The sequence below is a fragment of the Tiliqua scincoides genome, chromosome 5 (assembly GCF_035046505.1).
Source record: "Tiliqua scincoides isolate rTilSci1 chromosome 5, rTilSci1.hap2, whole genome shotgun sequence".
NCBI lineage: Eukaryota > Metazoa > Chordata > Lepidosauria > Squamata > Scincidae > Tiliqua > Tiliqua scincoides.
In genome coordinates, this window is record NC_089825.1 from 138,496,410 (window position 1) to 138,508,731 (window position 12,322).

The following is a 12,322-nucleotide window of genomic DNA, read 5'->3' on the forward strand; positions in this document are numbered from 1 at the left end:
GTGAACTTAAGTAATGAACTCAGTATGATTCTAACTTTATGCTGCCTGTTTATTTCATGTTTCTGTGTTTCATGTTGTCTATCACATGTGTCTTATCTCCTATTGTCTAAATAAGGTATGTAAACTTCTCTAATTCCTCTAGTTGCAATTAGTGCTTCTAGTTGACTAGTGAAGTCAGCTAACGGCAGTGATTTTTTTTACAGTGGAGTGAAGTCACTCCAGTTTCAGCCTGGCCAGGTGAGGGAAATCTAAGTTTCCCTAGTTATACATGTTTTTTTTTGACTTTAGAAAGTCCTGGGTTTTTTCAGTTTAAATGTTGAAAGAAAAAGTTTTCCTGCTTGTGCTCTTAGCAAAAGTTAAGCTGAAATTGCTAAAATTGTCTGTCTGGGAGTTCACCAGTTGTTTGGCAATTTCCCAGCCTGATTGCGTAAGCTCCCTGTTGCAGCTATTTTTAACTGTGATCTGCTCAGTTCAAGTAAGAATTTTTCCTTTCTGCGCAGTCATGTGTAAAAAAAAAAAAATTAAAAGGATTTTACTTGAAAGTAAAATAATGCTTAAAATGATTGTTTTAAAGGCTGCACCTCAAGTTACTAGTCCACAAAGAGGATTGTGGTAGCTTGCTGAACGGCAAAGCAAGAGTCTGAACTTTTGTTCCCAATAGACAATGAACCAACATAGTAAAGGGATTTTTACTTGTTGAGTATCTGAGTTGCAAGAAGTAGTAAGAGCAGCAGATGATAGAGGTGTCTGAAGCCTTTGAGGACAGAGTCTTGAGTGAGAAGTGTCAGTGTTATTTAGCTATGTTGCTAGGTGGGTAATGGTGCTGGTTTCCTTTCTTCCTATGCTAGATATATCTTTGTACCTTTGATAGGATTTAGAGCTGCAGTGCATGCCAGTGAGTCTGTATTCTGAAAGAGCCCGATGTGCAATTGCACACCTCTCTGCAGAAAAGTATCTACATTTTGATGGGAGAAAAATGCTAGTCCCCTAAAGTTGGTTGGCTTGGCTAGCTCAGCTGATGTTTCTCAGTCCCAACCTCTGCCTTGTTATTTCTGTGCCAGAACTGTCCCCTCATACCCCAGTCCTCAGACCCAAATTTTTCTACAGCGTCACTGTTATGAGTGCAGCAGCAGCCAGAGCTGTGGTAGTGGATTGCTAGCAAGTTCTTGTAGTTGGCTTTTGCTGTAAAGCAAGGTGAAGCCAGCCACCAGCAGTGCAACTAATGCAATGTTGTGCAAGTCGGCTGTGCAGTAGTATGCCTAAGTGTGCAGAAACTTAGAATGACGTAAGAATCAAAATCCCAACAGGATCCCTGCAGAAAGCAGGATAGTTCCAAAAGTGACCCCCACCAAAAGGAGGGGGAGGAGTCCCACCAGTAAATTTTAACTGGGACCATCATCGCACATGCCCAGCTGTCCAAAGACCCTTGTAGCTCCAAAGCCCTTTCTTAGCATAAGGAGGAAGTGGCAGCGAGGAGACCTCTGGAACGCCTTTGTGCTCCAGGAACCCTGAATCGATCCTTTCAGAGAGTGTGTCTAATTCCATGGCAGCTTCTTTTTTAGCTGCACTCCGAACCTGAGTTCTGTACCCAGTCCCCAAAGACAGTCCTATTTCCTTTCTTATCCCTTGAAATTTTTATCCCTTAACTTCTAGGCTGTGTCTCTGTTGTGTGTATCCTTGTCAAATCAGCCCCACATCTAGTCTTGCCAGTTGCTCAGGTGCTGATTTTGAGAAAAGGTGAATTAATTTGTGTGCATTTGAATGTGTAAAGCTAATGTTGCAAAAATGCAAGGCTCAAATAGTGTGTATGTTTAGTTACTACTATAGCAACCTTCAGTCTTGAAAGACTATGATATCTCATTCTGAAGAGTGGTTCTAGAACAGTGTCTAGTGTGACCAAGAAGCCAATTCAGGAGTGGCTGTCCCTTTCATACTAGGAGCAAGTGTAGTCTGTCCTTGGTCTGTCTCCCTGACTATAGGTCTTCCTTCTTTGTCTCTTTGCCTCAGTCTGTTGGCAAAGTGTCTCTTCAAACTAAAAGAGGCCATGCTGTGTAGCCTGTCTCCAAGCAAGCCGCTTGGAGGCCAGGGTTTCCTGTGTTAAGGTCTATTCCTAAAGTTTTAAATCCCTTTTGCAATTTCTGTCAAAAGTTACCTTTGTGTTGAAAGTACACAACAGTATAAATATGTGTTAACAGTGTCTGTGTAAGCTAACTACAGGAAATTTTTTGAAGCACATTCAAACTGTGAATTGAAATAATAATTGGAAAAGTAATAATCTCTTGAAGAAAAAATTTCCTTGCTATGCTACTTTATTGTCATCTTAAAGTCCAAATTGTAACCCCTTCCAGTTCTCTTCTAGTACCAGGGTGGCCTATTCTATTAGTGTGCCACTGTGCTGTTATGTTGTTCATGATGCTGCCATCAGAAGGACGCTTCTGCTGGCAGTATAGAGTTGATTAAGTATAGAGTTTATTAAGTATTAAATGAAGTAATTAATTTTGCTGTGTTTTGCTATTTGGCATATGTGTGTTTTCGTTTGTATTTTCTTTTATTTTCTACCATGTATAGTAACCTGCTTATCAAGTATGTACAGGAAAGTTAAAGAAATTTGCAAATGCAGGAGCAAGGTGATTTAAGTGAATAATTTTTAAAATAATGGAAAAATAATAACCTCAACGTGCCAAAGTCAAACAAGCAGCACTATGCATTCACAAAGTACAAAAGGAATAAGTTTGGGTGAGTTTGTTTTGATCTGTATGTTCTATTTCTTATAAGTTCATTTGTATGCTCGCAATAACAGAGGCTTGTATGTAAACCAAAGGTTTTTATGATCTAAGTTCTGTGTTGAAGTTCCAGGAAATAAGCCAAAAGTTTCTAAGAAGCTAGCCAAGATCGCTCAGAGAAAAGAAAAAAAAACGGGTTCCTTTTATTTCAAAGTTTAAACTAAAGCCTGCAAAGCCAGCCATATGGAAAAGAGTAAAATGTTTCAGTTTTTGATATCTTGTTAGAGCTGATTCTTTTTCAGGTAAACCAAGTGCTTATGTTTGAAGAAATAATCATGAAGCTTGAGAGCTATCAATTTAAAATAAACTACTACCTGCAAACAGTAAAAATGACATAAACTTTGTGACTTTGTGACTTTGTTTGAAGGAAAGGATTACTAAGACAGATGTCCTATGGAGCATCACTTTGAACTTTTCTAACGGACTATTTCAAAACATAGGCTTTTCCAAATGATTTCTTAATAGACTCTTTCTTTAATGATTACAACTGTGTTTGTAGTCTGTTGTGATGTGATGTTTTAAAATGTTTTTTTACTGTTCCAATATTTTTCACATTTCATATTTCATGATTGTTCATTATGTTAATTTGTATTATGTTTTACAATGGTGTTGTTTTCTTATTGATAGATGAATGTGTAAGAGTTAAGCTGTATGTAGAATGCCTAAAGTGTAACCAAATTGTTATTGTTTAATTCTAATCGCTCAAAAAAAAGCAATGAGAGAAAAATAAGCAAAGAAGACATAAACATAGTTAACCTATTGCACACCTATCACACCTAGTTGAAAGAGGTGGTAAAATCCAAAGACACTGCAAGCGTGGGTAAATATAAGTAAAAAAAAGGCTCTTAGACGTGTTTCCCTATTTCCCAAAAAAAAGGTGTTATGCAGAACATTCCTTATTAGTTAAGTGTGAGTAAAGTAATTAAGGTCTAGCCGTAGTAAGTCATAACTAGTATAACCTAAGTTTTAAAACGTTAAGCTATACAAAAGTATGAGTTTCTTTTCATAAAGTCCTATAAAGTTTTTTCTAAGGTTAGTAAACACAAAGTATCTCTACATAAGAATGCATTTTCATATAGCTTTAGTTAGGTACACTATTCACAAATAAAGTGGTCTGTCCTTAGTATTATTAAAGTTAAAAGAATGGATTTGCAAAGTCTAAAGTACTTCTTTTACAGAATATTACTCTTTTAAAGAGTTATATAGTGTGCATTTGAGCATTGTGTCGGCCATAAAATGAGCTAGCTTCTAACTAGGGCACTGATCTAAAGACAACTTATAGCTAAAGAGACTTAGGTTGGCTTAGATAACAAGGCCTTTGAAGTAAGCAGCCATGGATGCATAGCATCAGGTGACACGGATGCTCGTTGCATGAGCAAAATCTGCATAGTCTAACAAATGTAGAAGTACTACGAACTCAAATATTAAAATTACATATTGATTCACTGAGGATATTGCACTTTATGCAAGGAAACATGTGTTTAAACATATATCTCAGTTACTGCTATCAATAGCAGCTTTGCATGTTACAAGAGACTTCCTAAAAGTTGCGTTGTATTCTTTAAGCTACACCATTAATATAGCAACTCTCTTTCTTGCTATAGTTTCTGTCATCATGACAAGTTCTCTTTCATAGTTAGTCTCCCAAGTATCAAGAATGTGCCTTTCCAAAGCAATGCAAGACACTAGAGTTAGTAAGGCTTCAATACCAAAAAGTTAAAGTGTGCTTAGAAAAGTGTAGTTAAAACTCATTGTTTTAGTTAAATATACATACAGCTGCATACAAAGGCCTAGCAAAGGAGTTCAACCAAACACGTATGTCCCTAAATCAGTAGTATAAAAGTGTGACCAAGATAAACACCGAGATGTTTATTTTGGTCAAGAAAAAAACGAAGGATTGTTAGAGATTTTAGAGGTTAACCTAACTTCTCTCAGAGGAAGAACATTAGAAAAAAACATGACTCGTGTTTTCTGTTAAAAACAAGGTAGAAAATGTCAAGATGACCTGCAGAGAAAAACATGTGTGTCATAGCTTTCCCAAAAGGAACACTCCAGGGTGTTGTGAAATCAAAGATGCAGGCCAGAACTTCCATACATGGCTCCCAGTTAGGGCTGGAACCATGCACCAGTATGCTAAATAAGGAGAGGGAAATAACATGTATATCACATGGGTCACTTGTTGTCCATAGAGTACAAGTACTGGAGTTTTGGGTGTGGTTCAGGGAGAAATCAAAAATCCACCATGGGGTAACTTAGAACCTGTATCCCTCCAAATCTATTCTTAATCTGTAAATAGCATGTAAATAAAATTTTCTATATGTTTATAAAGAAGTCTATGTCTGCTTAGCAATTTGACCCAGAGACCAAGTCCCAGAAATCTCTCTATCAGCATAAGGAATGTACATGAGCTTCAAGTCTTTCCCAATGCTGAAATTTGGTACCTTTGGCAAGTAATTACAGTTACTGAGTAAATACATAGTTAGTCTAACATAGCACAGAACCGTTTGGAGAACTGGGATGGGATCTGTTTGAATTAATATGTAACAACTGCTTAAGGGCTATGTTTCAATCCTCCACTTAACCCTCCAAAAATTAATCGCGTCAAACATTGCATCAGTGTATCCTGGTTTTCTTTGACATGGAAACCCCAATTTCACTTCTTCATCCGTCTCCACATAGCAGCTTTGATCTCCTTGTTCCTCAGGGTGTAGATCATGGGGTTCATCAAGGGGAAGACCACAGTGTGGAAGAAGGCCACCACCTTGTCAAAGGGAAAGTCCTGGAAAGGATGACAGTAGATATAGATAGCAGGACTGAACATGATGAAGACGATGATGATATGAGTGACACAAGTGGAGGAAGCCTTGCTCTTTCCTTCAATGGAGCCCTTTCTCACTTTGACCAGCAGGACTCCGTACGAGATGAGGAGGAGGATGAAGCAAGTGGTGGTGACCAGACCACTATTGACAAACATGGCAAACTCTAATGCATAAGTGTTGGTGCAAGCAAGCTTGATGAGCTGAGTAACATCACAGAAGAAGTTGTCTAGTTCATTGGGGCCGCAGAAAGGGAGTGGGATTATGAGAATAACCTGGATCATGGAGTGCAAGAAGCCTGCAGCCCATGAACCTAGCACTAAGGACTGGCAAACCACTCTGGTCACAAAAGTAGCATAACGCAGTGGGTGGCAGATGGCCACATATCGATCCACAGCCATGGCAATAAGGAGGCAAATCTCAGCCCCACCCAGAAAATGGATGAAAAAAATCTGAGCTATGCAGGCCTTGTAGGAGATGGTTTTAAGGCCAGAGAAGAGATTGGCCATCATTTTCGGAGGGGTGACGCAGCTGTAGCAAATGTCCAGCAAAGCCAGGCTGGCCAAGAAGAAAAACATGGGGGATCCCAAACGAGGGTCATTCCAAATAGTCACAATGATGAGGATATTTCCAGGAAGGATGATGATGTAGAAGAGTAAGAGAAGGGCAGCAAAGAACACATGAAGTTCCCATCTCTGTGACAGTCCCTGGAGAATGAACTCTGTCACCACTGTATGATTCCCATGTTCCATCCTTATAGAGCATAGACCTGCAGTGAAACAGTTGTGAGGATGTGAAAAGGGAAAAAGTATTTATTTTTTTCAGTACTCTTAATAGACCTTGTGATCAGTGCGCAATCTGATGGCAGGGTGGTCCACAGAACCACAGCTGGGTGATCCAGCTAAGCTGCAGGATAAGAATACATCTGGACTAGGTGGTTTTCATGTAAACCAGGATTCAATTTCACCTGAATCTGAAAACAAGCATGCCATACTGTAGTGTAACAGCAGTATAGTAATGTAGAGGCACTGGGCTCTGGAGCTTTTTGCAAGACATGGCAACATTTGGTGGGCACGCCCACCCCCGTCCGAGGCAAACCTTGGAATGGGCTTTGCTCATGAGAAGCTGAAAGCAAGAGGCCCAGTGCAAGGGAAACAGGGATGAGTTATAGGTCTAGAGATAAGGGTTAGTGTTCAGAAGTTAGAGCTTATTCGTTAGGAATGTGTTTTTGCTTGAGAAAGAGCGTCTTATCTGTGACTGAGAGTAATCCAAGCCTTGTGCCAAAGAATAAAATAAAAGGTTGAGGGGCTGACTCAGAGAAGCAGCTTTTTGCCCCTGACACTCAAACTTGACACCCTGGCACCGTGTCTTTTTTATGTCAACTCATCATTGCTTCACCATACAATATATATCTTTCAGTTTTATTAATAGCAATATGGTCCTTTTTAGTTTAAATTGACCGGGTAGATGGGACTCGTCAGCCTAGGAAGGCAGCTCATCTAAGAGAAGGAAACTCTGATCCCAAACCTCCACTGCCTTGTGGCTACATCCAGTTCTGGAAAAGGCTTCAGGAGTCAACCTCGAGGCAAAATCAGGAGCCGGAGTCCCTTAGGCAGTTCATGGCTGAACACAGTCACGTTCTGGCAACTCCTGCGACGCCGCTGGAACCAACCGTATTGGCTTCTGCCTTTCCATTGGACCATTCCAGCGACGTGGAGAGGGGGGATTTGCTGCATGGGTAACAGCCTATCCTCCATACCTTCTTTACCCAGGCTTCGCGCACTGGAGAGGACACTCCAACTTCGCCATACGGCGTCGGCACAACACGGGAAGCAGCAGTTTACCGGTTATAAGTCTTTGCTCGATTGGCGTAGAGCATGACGCCAGGGGCTGCTTCCGACGGTGGGAGAGATCATTGCATCTCATTGGGCAGCTACCGCCCGCCTTAAGCTGGGCAGTCCCCAGCCAGTAAGGTGTTGCCTCGCCACGGTCCGTTAACCTCATGGGGTGCGTGGGGTTTAGGGTGAAAACCGACAAGCGGATCGACAACTCTGCACCATGCAACAGAAAACAGAAAACTCCTACACTCATTCTCTCGATGCCGAGCTAAACAGGCGCATCGGTAAAGCAGCTACCACGTTTTCCAGACTCACAAAGAGAGTCTGGTCCAACAAGAAGCTGATGTATTCACTGCTGAAACAGAGACGCCTGCGTTGGCTTGGTCATGTCGTGAGAATGGATGATGGCCGGATCCCAAAGGATCTCCTCTATGGAGAACTCATGCAAGGAAAGCGCCCTACAGGTAGACCACAGCTGCGATACAAGGACATCTGCAAGAGGGATCTGAAGGCCTTAGGGATGGACCTCAACAAGTGGGAAACCCTGGCCTCTGAGCGGCCCGCTTGGAGGCAGGCTGTGCAGCATGGCCTTTCCCAGTTTGAAGAGACACTTTGCCAACAGTCTGAGGCTAAGAGGCAAAGAAGGAAGGCCCATAGCCAGGGAGACAGACCAGGGACAGACTGCACTTGCTCCCGGTGTGGAAGGGATTGTCACTCCCGGATTGGCCTTTTCAGCCACACTAGACGCTGTGCCAGAACCACCTTTCAGAGCGCGATGCCATAGTCTTTCGAGACTGAAGGTTGCCAATACATGAGTTTAAATTGACCTGTATTGTTCATTCATTCATTCCACCTTTATTGGCATAAACAATCCATCAAGAAAACAAAATTAAAACATTCAGGGTAGCCACCAATCATTGATCAGGCAAACAAATACAGAGGAATTTATGCCTCGACAATGCCTCAATATTTTGCAACATTTGATGAGCGGCACTCATTTCTCCCATGTAAATGTAAATGAAAACACTCACAAAGGCTACAGAAACCAGTCCTAGTTGGAGCAGCACCCATTTTATGGAAATATCTGTGCATATCCCAGATTCTTGGATAGGACCTGATATTCAACAGTCTAAATCCAGCCACCAACATCTGGTGGGCTATGCATAAGAATTACAGCAATGCCCCTGCCAGAGTGTTGGATTAGCTGCAGTTTCCACTTGAATCAACACTCAGATTCACATCTTTGCCATGTGTGAAATGGCCCTCAGATGTTCAGATTAGCTGACAACTTTGGGAGACTTTTGCCATCCCCTGTAATAAAAGGTCTTGGCTCACTTATGACCCAAAACACAAAGAGAGACAAGAGAGAGCCATAGGGAAGATTTCTTTGAGTTGTGGTCTAATTTTGTAATCATCTTACAAGAGACAACTGTACCTTCATATGACATGATCTTAGGAAGCACTTTTCTTGGTAAGCCAAAAACTTCAGAAATCATTGCTCTTGAGAGAGATTTTTTTAAAGACAACAACTCCCAAGTTGAGGTTTCAACTCTAACTTGGTCTTACTCACCTTTGGGTGCTATGCTTCCACCCCACCCCCACTTCACAGTGTTGCCCATCTACCCAGAACTATGTTATGACTGCCAGCTGACCAGCTCTCTCTGAAATACAGTAATACTTGCCATAACACCTGCACACAGGAACCTGCATGAAATGTGCATTTCAAAAAGAGAAATGCATCTGACACTAAATTCCTTGCTTATACTCTGTGACCAAAGAATCACAGAACAGATACATACAAACTCACATATGTTGTTCGTGAAAAACTAGCAATTAAAAAAAAAATCTATATTACTTGTAAAATTTGCTCTTCCCAAGGGGAAAAAAATACATTTTTTTCTTTGAATTTTTCACTCATAATAATGTACATAATTGTCAAGTCATCATTTGCACTGTTAAAAACAGCAAATATAAATATTTGCTGAAAGAAAGAAAGAAAGAAAGAAAGAAAGAAAGAAAGAAAGAAAGAAAGAAAGAAAGAAAGAAAGAAAGAAAGAAAGAAAGATCTATCTTGAGGGGTAGGAATAGAATGCACATCCCCTTCATTCTTTTTTTTTTTTTTTTTTTTTTTTGACTCTCCTGGATTAACCTAAAGTCCTCAGGAATCAGCATCACTCTCCAGGTAATCCTGGAGCTTTTAACAGGGCCTCCAGGAATTTTCAACTCTACAGTACACCATGTTGGAAAAATAAATATATCCAGACATCACTTCTGAGTTGGAAGCCCTAGTTGTGGCTCACAAGAAAGGAAGAGGAACAAGGAGAAGAAATAAAATTAAAAAGAAGGAGAGAGAGAAAATGAAGCAACCCCTTACCTCTTGCTCCCTCCAAAGAGATGGCAGCCCTTCGGCAGCACAAGGGCTCTTGATCCTCATAGCTATCTTGCTTCTAGCCTTAGGAGAGCCAGAAGCTGGTGGGGAGATGCATGCTGAGCTTCTTCCATCTGTCCCCTGGGGTCTTATTAAAAAGTATAGCAAAAACTATAGCTTTCCCTGTTCTGTTTCAAAGATACTATTGAGCAGCATGTGTGAGAGAATCCAATTTTGTGTTTCTTTCCCTAGCAGGGCTGGCTTTTGGAGCTGTTGGGCACAATTTCAAATATTGTTTGCAGGCTCCCCATTGCACAACCCCTCTGCTCACAGTGATGAGTGGCAGGCCCTGACTGATGGGACCTGGCATGAAGTGCGCCTTCCCAGAAGTAGGCAGGGCGACATGATAACATCAGCGTGTCACCAATAATTGCTTCCAGGGGGGGGGGGATTTCAGGCCAATAGGACACAAGGGTGGGTGTGAGGGTCCTCCAATGGTGGACGCCCTGCTAGCCACACCAACCTTGTGACACCTTGGCATGCAGAGAATGAAGAATGAGTTGCTGGCTGTGGCTGCAGGAGATCCATTTGTCCCCCAGCGCGGGTCCTGTCCAGGCATAGGGTCCCATTGGGCCCCATTGCCCAATCTCTCTACAGCTGGCTCTGTTTCATAATTATTTAAATCACCCTCTGTAAGCCTCCCACCCTGCAGTGGGTCTCCTCCCCACAATGGGTCTCCAGCAACTGGTGTTAAGGAATGGTGTCACTCCAGGTGCCTGCTACAGTTAGACTTGACTCTGATATATGATCAAGCGGCTAAGAGTGCAGTCCCGCAGTTTGAGAAATGCTGCTATACAAGTTATAGAACTGTGCAGCGTGATCCTAACCTGCCCTGAAGTAGGCAGGGCAGCAGGCCTGCGCTGCGTCCAAGGCAGGATTGGGGCTGTTGTACCCTGCCCAGAAAGGCAGCACCTGTTGGTAGACAGGGGTGGGTCTGTCCAGTGCCGCTGAGACCAAATAAGCAAGACACTGAGAGGTGGAAGGCTATGAAGGTTCTTTATTGTTTCAACAAGACACGTCTGTGGCCTCTGGGAGACTCAGCTCAAATGCAGAAAAAGCACTCTTCAAAGGAGTGGGACACTTTTTATACAATTCTAGGAAAATGTAGACTTCTCATTGGCTGAAGTTTGACATCATAGATGGGGCTGACGCTTAATAGGCTATAGATAACTTTAGAGACACTTGATAGACTTGTTTCAGGTTACAGTTTCCATAAAAGGTAAAATTAAACAATTAAACATATTGAATTACAAAGTTTTCAAGAACCAGTAGAGTGTGCTGTAACATTATTTTATCCAGGACTGACCTGGCATTGACCATTTGGCAGAACATCAAACCCATTAGACTCTTCCATAAGAACATAAGAACATAAGAACAGCCCCACTGGATCAGGCCATAGGCCCATCTAGTCCAGCTACTTGTATCTCACAGCGGCCCACCAAATGCCCCAGGGAGCACACCAGATAACAAGAGACCTCATCCTGGTGCCCTCCCCTACATCTGGCATTCTGACTTAACCCATTCCTAAAATCAGGAGGTTGCGCATACACATCATGGCTTGTACCCCATAATGGATTTTTCCTCCAGAAACTCGTCCAATCCCCTTTTAAAGGCGTCTAGGCTAGACGCCAGCACCACATCCTGTGGCAAGGAGTTCCACAGACCGACCACACGCTGAGTAAAGAAATATTTTCTTTTGTCTGTCCTAACCCGCCCAACACTCAATTTTAGTGGATGTCCCCTGGTTCTGGTATTATGTGAGAGTGTAAAGAGCATCTCCCTATCCACTCTGTCCATCCCCTGCATAATTTTGTATGTCTCAATCATGTCCCCCCTCAAGCGTCTCTTTTCTAGGCTGAAGAGGCCCAAACGCCGTAGCCTTTCCTCATAAGGAAGGTGCCCCAGCCCCGTAATCATCTTAGTCGCTCTCTTTTGCACCTTTTCCATTTCCACTATGTCTTTTTTGAGATGCGGCGACCAGAACTGGACACAATACTCCAGGTGTGGCCTTACCATCGATTTGTACAACGGCATTATAATACTAACTGTTTTGTTCTCAATACCCTTCCTAATGATCCCAAGCATAGAATTGGCCTTCTTCACTGCCGCCGCACATTGGGTCGACACTTTCATCGACCTGTCCACCACCACCCCAAGATCTCTCTCCTGATCTGTCACAGACAGCTCAGAACCCATCAGCCTATATCTAAAGTTTTGATTTTTTGCCCCAATGTGCATGACTTTACACTTACTGACATTGAAGCGCATCTGCTATTTTGCTGCCCATTCTGCCAGTCTGGAGAGATCCTTCTGGAGCTCCTCACAATCACTTCTGGTCTTTACCACTCGGAAAATTTTGGTGTCGTCTGCAAACTTAGCCACTTCACTGCTCAACCCTGTCTCCAGGTCATTTATGAAGAGGTTGAAAAGCACCGGTCCCAGGACAGATCCTTGGGG

At 42.3% G+C, this 12,322-nt stretch overlaps 1 pseudogene; it reads right to left on the reverse strand.

The window, feature by feature from the left end:
• Window positions 1-5,334: 5,334 nt before the first annotated feature.
• Window positions 5,335-6,351, reverse strand: LOC136653849 (olfactory receptor 4N5-like; annotated as a pseudogene).
• Window positions 6,352-12,322: the final 5,971 nt, after the last annotated feature.